This window comes from Thamnophis sirtalis, unplaced genomic scaffold (genome assembly GCF_051295495.1).
Source record: "Thamnophis sirtalis isolate CommonGarterSnake01/CBP01778 unplaced genomic scaffold, rThaSir2_p1.2 scaffold_12, whole genome shotgun sequence".
NCBI lineage: Eukaryota > Metazoa > Chordata > Lepidosauria > Squamata > Natricidae > Thamnophis > Thamnophis sirtalis.
In genome coordinates this window covers 66949764-66965368 of record NW_028261392.1, presented here as the reverse complement: position 1 = coordinate 66965368, position 15605 = coordinate 66949764, and positions in this window count along the sequence as shown.

Here is a 15605-nt window from a genome sequence, read left to right as displayed (position 1 = left end):
GGTTTTATTGTTTTCTCCTTAAGTAAACTACTGAGAATTGTTTGCACTGGGATGGGCCAGACTAGAAATGGAAGAAATATATATCTTACTAACACCAACTTTAAGTTCATAGTTATGCTCATTGTTACCAAACTGGCAGGGTTTTGTGTACTCTTAAAAGCTCATCCACACAGCCTCCTTGCTCTCTCTCTCTCTCTTTGAAATGGCTCACCTACCATTTGGTACAAATGTGTCCTCACAGAAGAAGCCTCCATCTCAGTGACAATCCATTGCTATGGTGGACTAAAGCTAGTTCTGCAGAAAAATGCTATTTTTCATGGGAAATAGAATGAAACCGTGATAACATTTTAACGCAGGTGAGAGAAGAGGAACCTTTAATCATCTGGATGAATGATTGTGATTGTTTTTGTCAGCAATTTTTCTGTGGTTGCCAAAGGGACTGGATACGTCTTCCGAATAGGCTGCTGCTAGGAACATGTATAGGAGATCTATATCACATCTGCCAGAAGCACAGAAATCCACGGGCTTTGCAAGATGAAGAAAGGAAAGAAGAAAAGTACGAGAGAGGCAACATTTAGAAAAGAAAAAGGCAGGATTCCACCTGCAAGTTTTATCATCAAAGTATTTTGGAAAACTTTACTATTGCTATTGCTGTTGCTACTATTAATAGTAGTGCTACACTTGCCTGGTGTTATGCACCCAAATGATCAAAGGCTTAAATTGCAGTAGGCATTTATTCTAACAAGTGAAGAAAAAAAGAATCATATTGGTAGCATCCAAATTAATCTGAATGCTTTATTTCACAATAACTTTTTTTTGTGGGGGTGGGGAGAGGCCTTAAAAATGTACCCTATCTAAAGAATCCAGAAGCCGAAATTCACCTGATTGGGTGGACCTGAATGCTTTTGTTAAAATAAAATGATGTCAATCTGAAATTTATTTATAATCATGGACAATCTACAAAATGGAGGAGCAGCACTTAGATTCCTATTAGGCGAAGAGGGGGCTGGAAGGCATGCATTTATCTTGGCATCTTAAGAGCCTTTCCTGCAAAAAGCTTTGTTGCTCCATACAGAAGGGTCTCTCTCTCTCTGCATCGAGCCCCCCTTTCCCAAATGATCATTCAAATGATTAGGGACGGAGTTAGTTTTATGGACAAGAGCAAAGACAAAAATGGAAGAAAATGTAGCAAAAAAAAAAGAGGTAATGCTGCAATTCTACAATACACTTTTCTTTTCAAAAATCCTGCTGTAAATAGCAATCAAAGGAGAAGAGAACTCAGATGATAAAATTATGGCTGTAAGAATTTCTACAGTAAGACTTTTCAATCTTTCCAGTCCTGGATCTTTTTAAAGTTAATGATTTTTTACCATTTATAAAATGCAGATCCCCTATTTCTGTATTTATATATCAAAGCAAAAAAATTTCTTCGATTCTGGCATCTCCAAGTACAATGATACCAATAAATTGTACGTTTTAGCCCTTGACAACCATAATATTTGGCGTGTTGTGCGCCAAATGATGATCCATCTGTATTTGAAAGTCCCACAAGATGATGATGATGATGATGATGATGATGATGATGATGATGATGATGATGATGATGTTGTGTGGTTAATCTTTGGTGAGATTCACAGCCTTTGGGGCTGGTTGATAGCTCAACAGCTTGAGTCCTAACCAAGGACCTAGGAACTGTTAAGGTGGTATTATTATTATACAATTGAATCACAGCGGCCAGTTGTTTCGCCGGATTTGGCATTGGTTACTAGTCGGGCCCCATCCAGGGGCCTAGGACGTCGTAACATATTTTCGTAATATGCATGTGGATCCAAGCAGTGCGGCTTTTTGCATTTGACTGATGGTGATTATTATTGTTGTTGTTGTTGCTGCTGTTGTTATTTATTAAATATGTAATTCAGTCAATTGAACATTAAAAAAAATGCATCACAAATACCATTGACTGGTGCTAATGGTTGATATGGGTTGCTGTCAGCATTCTAGGTATCAACCAGGTTTATCTTCTTAAAATATACAGTGTTCCGAGTAGCAGAGTTTTTTTGCAGTTCCACTGGTGTTATTGCAGGAAGCTGCAATTTGTTGATTTATCTTATAAAATTATTGGACATGGTACCAAGTGCCCCAATGACAATGGGTATCACTGTTACATGTTTCATCCATAACCGGGTACTTTCGATAGCTAGGTCATCATTATCATCATCATCATCAGTTGGGGGGGGGGGATCTATGCATTTTCCAGCCAAATTGAAAAGCATTTGTTAGCCTCCTAACATATTAAATCTTAGGAGGCTAACAAATGCTTTTTAATTTGGCTGGAAAATAAAATGGTTAATTATGTTATCAAAGTATGTATTGATCAGAAAATAACTAGCTCAGTCTAGAGATAATTGGGAGTACATAATTTTGATTTTTGCCTTCTTAGCAAGCTCATCTTTCCTGGAATAAGTGACCTTCATAATACTTTGCATAATCCTTTCAGAGCTTTAAAAAAGTTCAATATGATTTAATAGCAAGTTTCTAGATTTTTCATGGTAACATAACATGACAGCAATGTCTGAAATGCAAAAAAAAATAAAAATAAAAATCTCCAGGAATCAAATATAGTGTCATGACTTTGCATATAGCTGCCAACCTTCTAATGTAACTGCTAAATGATATCTAAAAATATGGGTCATCACTGATTGTAGGAAACATGAAATGAGTGCTTCATAAATGCAAATGCTTCATGTGGAGAAATAAAAGAAATGCTCAGATTGTCACTGATTTTCAGTAAGCCTGGCCACTGATGGTCTTTGTTTAGTGTATGGTATATCATACATGGACTAGCAACATATATGTATATTAGCATTTCATCTAGATTAGTAAAAAACAATAAAATGCAGGTGTTGAAAAGATCTAGGTTTAATGTCTAGGCCAAAGGTGGTTTCCTACCAGTTCAGATCGGTTCGACCGAACCGGTAGCCGCTTGGTGGCCTCGGTTGCTGGAACCGGCGGCAATCCAGGCCTGCCACACCCCCGAACTGGTTCTCATCTTGTTCTTTGCTTCTGCACATGTGCAGAGCAATTTTAGTTCTACTGTGCATGCAGACACAGCGTGCAGCAAGTGCACATGTGCACGGCGCATCCCTGAAGGAACTGGCAGTGTAGAGTCTGGTCTAGGCCATCAAACAATTGAAACGAACCAGGCGTATGAAGCCAGTTTGCCACCTCATGGTGCACCCTGGATAGTGTGACAGTGTGGATGAAACAAACTAGCAGCTACTGGCAGCTAAACTGCTCTGCAGGCTTTCCTAACTCCCAAAACACATGGCAACAAAACGGATGGTTGTTTAAGGCTACAACTATGAGATGCCTTTCAACACATTTTCATTCGGCCCAGCTACAATGGTCAGAAGATAACTAGTTAAGGAAGACTGAATGAGGAAGTTCCAGCTTACCCCATTTCAGAATCCTGCAGGTGAGATATAAATCCCAGCAACCCTGCAGATCCTGTGATATAAATCACTTAGATCCATTCCATCTCTATATTCTGAAAAATGTTAATATTATTACTTTAATGATTGCTTGTTATCCTTTTGCAATACAGTAATTGTTTTTTCCTACTTACAGTTTTACTCAATTGTATACTGTCCAGAGACACTTTGTGTGATGGGTGGCCATACAAAAAGGGGAGGAGGGAGGATAGATAGATGATGGATGGATGGATGGATGGATGGATGGATGGATGGATGGATGGATGACAGACAGACAGACAGACAGACAGACAGACAGACAGACAGACATAGTAATATAACTGGATAGGTACATGTATAGACCAACAGAAGAATTTAATTCATAGCACCATGTGAAACTGCTTTAGATCAGAAAGGTACTTCTGGAACATAGGAATGATGACCCTTTAAAAGCACAATCTGATTATCTATAAATCAGGAGAGTGATTTTATTTTCCAGCACTCTTAGCACATATAGAATCCTTGCAAATGACAGAAGAGTAAATCAAAAAGAATGAATGAATGAATGAATGAATGAATGAAGGAAGGAAGGAAGGAAGGAAGGAAGGAAGGAAGGAAGGAAGGAAGGAAACAGGGAACTGTAGGCTCTTACCAGTTTTTGAGAAAACCAAGAAAAGCAAAGAAAAGCAAAATATTTTAAGCAAACTTAAAATGCATTTCTTTAACCTTTGCTACAGTCGTTTGTAAATAATCTTAAAATGCAAACAAAGGTGCTTGTTTTGTGCAAACAATTAAGAGGAACCGACAACACTGATCAGAACTGGATCATAAGGACAGATTCGCATTCAGGTTGAAAAATCACCTTTCTTTTGCTTCACTCTTTTAGTAACGCTTGCAACCACCTCAGTTTGTTTACATTGTTATTTCTCCCAATTTGTCCATTGTAACATCAAAACATGAAAACTAGCCCAGAACAACCACTGAATTATTCTTGATTAGCTGGGGTCCCTCTGACAGTTCTCTTCATCAGTAATCCAGGAAAAGTGATAAAAGCAGGAACAGAATGGAAGGTTAATGATACAAGAAAACAGCCACAAATGAACCAAATCAAAAGAAGGTGAATATTTTCACAATCAAAGGATCTGCAGGAAATCTTCTTCCTTCTCTGTGTTTTACAAAATAACTATGTTTGTCCCTAATGTTTAACTAACAATGTTAATTGCAATTACTTCCAAGAAAGGAGGGAACCTCCCGTAAATTGTTATATGACATCTTTTTTTTTTTACTTTATTGTTCAGTTAAGAAAGAAACAGTACTGGCAGGGACGTGCAGGCAGGGAAAGCAGAGCCTCACCACTGTCATCATGGAAAGAAAAGGAAATGTAAAAGGAAAAAGGCTGAGCTAGTTGCTGCCAGAGTCACAGTGGATGACTCTGCTTGGTGCTTAACTGTTTAAAAAAAGCCTCTAAAAAGCGCCCTCTACAGGAGGAGGCGGGAGAACCACGTGCCTCATTTAGTCTATCATTATGATCACTTGAGCAGAGTTAAGCAAGGGTTAAAAGCCGAAAAATCCCTTATGTAGATGAGGTACTTGGTTCTCTTGCTTTCTCAAAGCTTTCTTGAAAGTGGGCAAAAGCCGCCCTGCCACCCTGGCGCTAGAGGCAAAAGCCGCCCTGCCGCTATGTCCGACATAGAGGCATCCCGCCTCTATGGTGGATACAGCGCCGGGCCGTCCAAAAGCCCTTCCTCTGTGTCCGGCATAGAGGCGTCCCTCTATGTCGGACATAGCGCCGGGGCGCCAGAGCGGCTTTTGCCCACTTGCCTCACCATTTCTAACGCTCCAGTAAAATAAGATGGAGCAGTATCTTTGATTTTCTCACACCAAGCAGTTGCAAAAGCTAGAAATCTCCCATTCTTTTTCCGTAGACACCAATTGAGAATGAGCTCTGAAGCATACTTTGCAATGCTTGATGCTTCGTAATAAAAAGTGTGATGCTTCATACTTTCATATAGGGATGTGTTTAGGGAAAGAACATTTAATAAAAGAGATTTTCCTATTTCTCCCGCTTTATATAATCTCCAGTGCTCTTATGTGGCATCATGCTCAATATTTCGAAACTAAAAATGCCTTGCTTCATCCAGGCATGAACCTTCAGGGGGAGTTGAGTATCACCATCTAATTTGTCTGGTCACTAGAGCAATTAATCTTTGGATCCTTAAATTTCAAAACAATTCCTATGTTCTTCAACAGTTTCAACAGGAGGATTTGCTTAAATAATGTCTTAAAAGATTTATTAATGACTGATGAAGAAACAAAATAATTGGTCTTTGCCAGTTTGATGCACAGCATGTAGCTTGTTCCCCCTGTGGAGTATCGATGCTTCTAGCTCAGTTCACAAAAGTAATTCAAAAGTCTGCCAATGAATCAGATCTGCTCCCCACCCCCCCTTATTGGGCATGTTAGGGCAAATTTCTAGGTAGGTCCCATGATGAAGTCACGGTGGACTAGAGAGAGGGAGAGCGAAAAAGGAGCCATGGTTCAGGAACAAAACCAGGACACAACATACTATTACATAAAACTGATGTCCAAATTTTTGCAGAAGATTATTCACAGCTTATCTATAAATGTGTGACTATTCCAGAACCTGAAAATACTTGACTGCTCATGGAAATTCTCTCAATATATCACTTGGAACAACCATAAATATTCCAGAGGATTTCCCAGTTTAAAGCCAATTGTTCTTGATACGGCAGTCAGTAAGTGAAGCTGAATCCGGATTAAACGAGGCACTGCTGGCATATTTGACATGACTAGGAAGCAGCATAGGACTATTCCTGGCCAAGGGGTCCTCCTGCTCCCCAAAGATAAAATCCATGTCTCTGAATTGCTTCATGAGGAAGGCTGTCAGGACTGCAGCCATCTTTTCTTCTGGACTTCGGGCTGCCTCACTTTCTACTATTCACTTTCTATTGTGGGAAAATGGAGGAGGAAACACGGGATTGGGTGATATGTAGCTATAACAACATTCTTCTAGAATTTCAAAGTCATCCTTTCATCTATGCACCTGCCCGGAACTGGATGGGTGGAATCTGCCATCGTGGCAGTGGGAGATTGGACCGTGTGATGGACCTGTGGGTGTTGGGGCCGGATCTTGAACTTTCAACTGGGTGGGAAAACCTGGAAGCTTTCAGATTTGCATTTTTCCAGATGTGCCAACATGGCTCTTTTAATAAATTGCAACTTTGAGGAACTCCTAGCCCTGGAGTGTTATTTGTTTGAGGATGCTATTTGGCACCCTGACAAAGGCTTTGGGAAGCTTCGATTTGGACCTGATGGTGATTTGGTTTAATTTTGGAATCAAATCTACTTCATTCAACTCATGGAACCATGGAATCTGATTGGACAAGTTTAGGCAAATGGACATTGAATCACAACCAATCCATATACCTCTAATATTAAGTGATGGCATGAATTAGCCTTCAAAGTTAATCAACCAGATTAGTGGAGAAAGGTTCCTTTCCCCAGGGTCAGAGACATGCTGTTTAAATATTATGGAGAACAACTAGTTACATTGGCCTTTTCTCTGATCTTGCACATTGCCTGCAATATGACTTAATCAAGGAGAGAAGCAACTTAGAACTGAGGAGAAATTTCCTGACAGTTAGAACAATTAATCAGTGGAACAGAAGTTGCCTCCAGAAGTTGTGAATGCCCCAACACTGGAAGTCTTTAAGAAGACATCAGACAACCATTTCTCTGAAATAGTATAGGGTTTCTTGCCTGAGCAGGGGGTTGGACTAGAAGACCTCCAAGGTCTCTTCCAATTCTGTTCTTCTGATTGAAGTGCTAAATCCAATGATTCTTGTGAATATTTTTGCAGCTATTTGAGTCATTGCAGAATGACACAAACTATATCATTTGTAGTAATTGGCATCATTATGCAAATGACACATTATTATGAATGTGTTAAAATAATAATCATGAATATGTTAATTTAGCTGCTTTATCTGGACTAGTGCAAATAGTGCAGAGATGATGGTTTTTCCAAAGGCTAGATAAGGCCTGAGAGATACCTCGTCCATAACCTTGCCTGTTTTAGATGCAATCTGCTAAATGGGGAACTGTTAAAGTTGGATTTCTTTGTTGCTATAGAGTTTCATTTGGGTTGCTCCCGGTTCAGCCTGGATTGGGCGAACTGGTAGTAGCGGAGGCAGAAAGCTCCTCCCACCTGCTCGGACACTTCTGTGCATGTGCAGAAGCAGCACGCATGCAGGAGTGCGCCTGAAATGGTGGTAAAAAAATTGGCAACGCACCTCTGATACATGCATAAATACACAGGGCACACCATAAATCAGACCTCATAGACCATTTATTGCAGTGTTTCTCAACCTTGGCCACTTGAAGATGTCTGGACTTCAACTCCCAGAATTCCCCAGCCAGCATTCGCTGGCTGGGGAATTCTGGGAGTTGAAGTCCAGACATCTTCAAGTAGCCAAGGTTGAGAAACACTGATTTATTTTGTTAAAGCACGGGTATCAAACTTGCATCATCCTATTGCCATCACATGATGATTCACGACATTTCCTCCCTTCACAGAGCTGGGATGGGTGAGGTGTGTCCATGACACATCCAGTCCGTGGGCTGCCAGTTTGCAATAAATGTTCAGATTGGTTGTTATTTCCTTCTAAGTGCTTATTCATTTGGCACATGATTTTTAAACATTCGCAAGTACAATAACATTTGCAACTTCTGATGTAATGGTCTCAAGATTATCTATTGGCCTACGAAGGTTGACATTTGGTATATCTTATGCATATATGTATATGAATTACAATTTAAGGCATTGGAATTTAAACTCTTCAGTGGAAGAGTCCAATTAAATAATCTCTGATGATGGCTGTGTAGCATCTGCCTGAACATTAGTACACATGTTCAAAGCAGGAAAAAACCATTATCACTTTGGATGAGCTGCAGTGGGGCAGTGGTGAGAGTGCAGTACTGCAGGCTACTTCTGCTGACTGCCAGCTGCCTTCAGTTTGGCAGTTCAAATCCTACCAGGTTCAAGGTTGACTCAGCCTTCCATCCTTCCAAGGTTGGTAAAACGAGGGCCCAGGTTGTTGGGGGAAATATGCTGACTCTGTAAACCATTAGAGAGTGCTGTAAAGCACTGTGAAGCGGTATATGTCTAAGTGCTATTGCTATTGCTATTCCTATTGGATTGTTGGATCTATTGTTGAACTGCTCTTATCGTAGGAATGTGATTTTCCCTAACATTTTATTGAGATCTACTTTCTGACAACTTAAACCCACTATTTCATACCTTGAAGTCTATAATGATAAGGAACTGATCTTGATCTTCCAATATAAATCCATTATTCTGTCCTGAATTATGAAACAAAGTAATTCTTTTCACCATGTGATATTTTGTCAGGGATCTGGGGAATAAATGCTATCACATCCTCTTTCTTCTCTTCTGAAAACTAAACATTTACAATTTCTTTAATCTTTCTACAGTGGATTTAGCTTCTGGTTATGAGGTTGTCCTAGTTATCCTTCCCCGAACCTGTTTTATTTTTCTGAATCCAAATTTGATAACCAGAATTGCATTTGGCTTTTTTTTTTTTTTAACAAATCTCATTGCTCATTCACATTGAACTATTCTTCCAGGATTTTCCCCTCTACACAAATATACTGTCTCCTGTTCTTTATCTATGCATTTGTTTTCTATGTCCTCAAAATATCATTTTGTATTTGTTAAGATTCATTATGTTATTTTATGGCTAGTTCTCTAAAAGATCAAGACAGCTTTGAACTGCATTTCAATCAACTAGGGTATTTAACTGTTCACCTCTATTTTCTAAAATGTTTCATCCACTCCTTCATCCAAGTCATTAATAAAAATCCTGGAGAACAGACTGTCCAGGACTGAACCGTGTGGCACTTGATACAAGAACTCCAGTGTGATTCTGAACAGTTGATAAGGATTCTCTGACTGTGATTTTCAAGGCATTATGAATCCACTTAATTGTCATACCTTCCAGCTCACAATTTATTCCTTCTTACATTTAGATAAATTCAACATGAAAAAAAAATTCAAAATAGGAAAGGAGCTGCTTTAGAAAAGTGAAGTGCAAGGTTTAGTACAAGGTCTCCAAAGCAGAGAAACACGAAATATATTAATATTTTTCGTCTGCCTTTCAACATTTTTCTGTCCAGGTGGCAGGCTGAAATTTTATGGATAACAGCAGGTTGATGATTACTTTACCATTGTTGCTTTGCCTTGCCCTCTAGCCTTCTCTAGGAACTGTATATATGTCAACCAGCTATAAATTCTGCACACAACAGCTTTCCACTTTCATAGTGCTTCTTTTTGCAAGAAGACATGTGCTTATTCCAGTTAATGTTTACCTCCCTTTGTGTGAATTTCTTGCAACCTATCATAGAGTTACGGTACGTCTGCAAAAGCCATCGCATTGATTTCAGACTCACAGTAAAATAGACTATATTTGTTGTGGTGCTAATTAGTGGTGCTTATTTATTTATTTTTAAATCCACACAGCTGGTATTCATTTGAAAGAATTCAGGCTTCATAAGAATATCTGTGCGTTAACTGGAAGACTATCAAATGGCTATTCAGTAATTAAATTTCCCCACCGCACAGCTCTCCTGCACTCTCCTGACCCAAGGAAAAACTTTCAGAATATATTAATTCATAGCAAGAGGAAATTATGGATGCTAGGTTGAGGAAGATTGCTCTACTATTATCTATTCAAGACACAAGCAAAAGTATAGCACAGCTGCCTGCTCAAAAGTTCGGGGTTTTTTCTCTTGCAATCTTGTGCTGTTATTCATTAAATTGGTGGGCACAATTGCATTGTGTGCGGTGTACAATGGTGATTGTGAAATATGGGTGGGTGGGACAAACGGGCAATGATTCAGACCTGCATCCTTCCATGCACCTGGAAACGGAAACCCACTTTTCCTGCTGCTATTGGTAACAAGAAACAGTCCTTCCTTGGGGTTACAGGGATAAAGCATGCCCTCCGTGACTCTGTTTAAGATCGCTATTCGTGCTGCCAAAAACGAATCACTCCGCTTGACCAATCCAAGGCTTAACATCTGAGCAATGGGAAGCTTCATTGAGCTACATGGAAAATGTGTTTCCGGGCTCTGGTTTATATTCTACTGACGGTTGTCCATGCAATGGAAAGGAAAACCATCTAATGATTTTTATATTTAAAAAGCAACATTGGGAATTTGAGTGGCCATTAATGGGTGGCAAAAGATTGTTTAACAGAAAAGGCTTCCTAGGGATCAGAATCTGTTTTGACATTCTCTGTCACATAGTAGGTGGACAAATGAGTTGTGGAAAGGCACAAGCAAAACCAGCTGATGATAGCTGTTCTTCCCTAATGGCCAGTATTTAAACCATGCTACATTTGATCCAGGAAACAGCATCAGCTTTCAAACTTAATAGCAGAACAGGAGACAATCTTACCAAATGGGATTGAGCTCTAGTGATTGCCTAATTGTCTCACAAAAGCCAGATGCTCTTTTGGGGTGATGCGTACCAAAAAAACAAGGAGGTGATATTAAAAGTATCTCTTCAGCCCATTTCCTACAATTTTGCCTGAAAATCTTCAGACGTAAATGCATAATTTATAATTTATAAATACATAATTGGTTTCCACTAGGTTCATCTTTGCTTATTTAAAAACCAAAGACAATATGATTACTTCTTTATCTTTTAGGGATTTCTTAATGATATAACTCTACTGCTTTAACACATGATGGTTTTTCTAATGAAGTAGAATTCATGGTGTAAGTCTGTATTTTTATTTTATTTATTTATTTTATTTTGTCCAATGTGTATAAGATAATAGATATAAGAATATACAAGATTATGAATACATGAAATGGATAGGAATAAATGGGGTTGTTCTTTGTTTTATTAAATTAATAAGAGCTGCCCAACTCTATTTATTTATTAGACATCTATCTTGTCTACCTCACCTAGAAGTGACTCTGGATAACTTATAACCATTGAACTCTATAACAGACTCCAGATGACATACCGTAAAATCCGACCTCGAACACAACTAAAAACCCAAACATCTGGAAGAGAAACAACCATTCAATTTTTTAAAAAATGCAAATGCATATGCAATAGAGAAATGCAAAATGAAGCATCTCTATAATTATGACTAGATAAACGCTTTGAACTTATCTGTTGTAGTATTCTACTGCTTTACCAACATTTGAAAGACTGGTACATTATGCCCTAAGGCTGTGACCTTCATCATTCTCATCTTCACCATACACAAGACCTAAGATTCTTGCCAATTTCCGCTCCAGGCTCATGACAGCTGAAAGACCCCATTTTAAACTTCTGAGAATGCTATAAGCCAGTTGAGAACAGAGCTGAGCCCCAGGACCACCCTAGTGGCTTCTCGGTAGCAATGAGGTTGACAGAGTTATTAAACATTTATCATTACACAACTCTCTGTGTCCTTATGTTACATTCACCTACCTCCTAATCTGCAAGGATAAGAATCTCAAGCCATAGTTTTGCAAAGGAACCCACAGATGAAGTAAAAGGAAAGGCAGGAAAAAATAAATAAACCATGTTAAAAAAAATCCACAGTCTCTTTCAGGTGGCTCATGTTTAACGGATAAAGTAGAACTGTTTATTTCAACCTGAGAAGAAATTTATATTTCCAAAGAAGCCAACATAACCTTATTAGCTTATTACATTCAATCAGTGGTGAAATTTATTTATTTTTTACTACCGGTTCTGTGGCTATGGGTTGGTGGGCGTGGTGGGGGCAGGATACCGCAAAATCCCCATTCCCACCCCACTCTGGGGCCAGCCAGAAGTGGTATTTGCCAGTTCTCTGAACTACTCAAAATATCCGCTGCCAGTTCTCCAGAACCTGTCGGAACCTACTGAATTTCACCCCTGCATTCAATTAGGGCTATTGTGGAAATTGTTAAACAGAGATTAAATGCACCTATCCTAGCTAGCACTGCTAAGGTAAACTATAAGAACCTGTCTTCTTGGGAACAATAACTTTAGCTGACAGACAATACGACAGTCCTCTCTGTATACAGATATTTATATTCCCCTTGCCTCTTCATTGTTCTATATATAAATGTTATTTGCATTGGGATACAGTTTACCTTAATGTGCCATATTGCAAATGAAAGTGAAGCTGTTCACTGGAAATGATGGATTTCCTTTTCCTTTCCACCAAAACTCTAAGTCAGACAAAACAGATTAATTAGCCCACCAACTTTTCCATCTGTTCTATCAGAGCTCAGGAAGGTGGGCAGAATGACAAATCGCTGTGACCTGGAAAGGTGTTCCCACTGAGATGAACATTTTTAGCTTTGGCGGAGCAAAAATGAGCAGGGCTCCTCCTTAAGGGATGCTTTGCATATGGCAAATTATAAGCATCAGGACAGACCGAGAACTAAAATATGGCAACTTGCTAAAGGAGTACTGTGAACAAATGGGAGTTTAATTATCTAATTTCTGATTGTTACTCAAATAGATTTCTGAACGTCCCATATTTTCAGTCGTTTGCAGCAGATTAAGTAATGGATGCAGAAATTCCCCCTGGGACGCAGAAATGCAGCTACAGCATGTAACTAATCAGGTTTGTACAAATTACATCCCACTGATTTGAGCGCAGCCATCTACCGCATTGTACTGTAACATGTCAGGTTTCTACTACAGCAGATGAAACTTAACAATCATTATAATCATAATATATGCATGATTTTATAATCCTTCCTGAAAGAAGGGATTTGGAGGAAAAGCAGTGTATTTGGAAACAATCCTGATGGAGACATTATAGGTAGTCCTCGGTTTATGTCCACAATTGAGCCCAAAATGTACACTATGTTGCTAAGTGAGAAATTTGTCGTGTGAGTTTTGTCTCATTTTATAACTTTTTTTGCCGCATTTGTTAAGTGAATCACTGCAGTCGTTAAGTTAGTAACACGGTTGTTAAATGAATCTGGCTTCCCCATTGAGTTTGCTCATTAGGTCACAGAAGCTGAGCTCATGACCCCGGAACACCTCAACCGTCATAAATATGAACCAACTGTCAGGCATTTGGATGTAAACCTTGTGACCCTGAGTATGTTAGAAACAGTCACAAGTGTGAAAAATGGCCATAATGGTCACTTTTTCTGTGCTGTTGAAACTTCAAACAATCACTAAATAAACTGTTGTAAGTTGAGGACTATCTATACAAAAGAAAAAACAAAAGAACAATCAGGAAGTACTTCTTACTTTTTTCAAGTATTGGCCAATCAGAAACGCATGGAATATACAGAAGTTTGATAGAAAGAAGATCAAGAATTATTAAGTAGAATCACTTAAGACATCAGAAAAGTTAAAAATTAGAAGAGAAAAATGAGAAGAGAGAATCATGTCAGAAAAAGGAGATGTGTCAAAATTCATTGTATATGTAGTGAAGCTCATCTGGAAAAAAAACATCGAAAAGATCTAAGAATAATTGTCCCAAGAAATATGAATATGTAGTTGTGGACATCTGATTGCTATCAAATGCAGCTGTCAAAGATCAGCACTAGGGTTTTAATGTGGTTTTTGAAAACTGCAGTAAAAATTTAGAGACTTCTAGTCCACACTATAAAAACACACATTATTTCAGTTGAGATTTAACAATAGTTACATCACAACATGAAGTTGAGATTATGAAGATGTGACCATCTTTAATTGATTGCTTAAGGGAAAGTGGAGCAGCTAGAGTATAAATGTATTCATTCCTAACCATCCTACTATTCTTTTTCAAGATCAGCAATGTTAAACAATGTGCCAGTAGGAAATCACAAATAATAAGTCAAAGAAATTAAACAGAAAAGAAAATCAAATTTAGACCAATAATATTCACATTATATTGCTCCATAATTCCCCGCCTTGCAAACCACCTTTCCTTCAACCACATCAATATCCTGTCTTTTGTTCTTTAAACTTCTCAATTATAACATTTAAAAATCCTTGAAATAGTTGCATGTCTTAATTCTCTTCAACAAAACCATCTCAACATACATACTATTTATTTCACAATGGTTACTCACTTTTGTATTTAATTCACATCCATTCAGAAGCCATTCATTCTTGACCTCTCATTGTTTAATTACACACCTCTTAAGTTCTCTATTATTCTTGCTTTTGACTTTTTTTATATTTCTTCTGACATACCCAACGCTTATTTCCATGATACATTGAGATTTGTCAATGATTCATTCCTTGCAACAAACTACATATTGTTCATGACCTTTCCATCAGCATTTGTATATCTTAAAATGTTATCTTTAATAGACATTCACCAAAACTCACAAAGATTTGTCTACTTTCTCTAGTTTTTTTTTTGTCATTGATGCATAACTTGTAATTGTTAATTTTCCATGTCAAACATAGAAACTGTGGTCTTAATACATTAATTTTCAGATCCTTGTTGCATCATACAATCTATCTAAGGTTTGCCACAAATTAGTCGGTCAACATCACGGTATGATCTGCACACAAAAGTACACATACATTGACTTTTATAACAATAGGATTCTATATCACCACAACAATTCTTTAGGCATTTTCTTGTTATCCTTTATTGCTTCCATAAATCTTGGGTAATCATTTGATCTTTCATTTGCAAATAATAATATTCCATTTCTACCTACTGCTGGCTTCAAAGATGATGTGATAATAGATCCAAATTCCCTCTAATGACCTCACAGCCATTTGCCATATGTTTTCTTCACCTCCTGAAATTGAATAGTTGCCAACTGTGGTCTGCTCAAGACTGACTAGACACTTACTATTAAATGCAATCTGTTCTTCTAAACAGGGGTTAATTCACTTCTATTTGAAAGAAAAAGGATCCTGTTTTGTTGTCTACATGTGCTGTGGTGATACTATTGCCACATATTAAGAAATAATAGTTTTTTAAAAAAAATATTAAATACAACGAAGGACCATACTGGCATAATGAACTGTCCTTTGGTTTTGCTAATACAGTTGGCAAGATTGGAAACAAATTAATTTATATTGGGAAGACAATATTTCGCTTTTTCAGCTTTAGGGAAGGGAAGATTATGAAACAT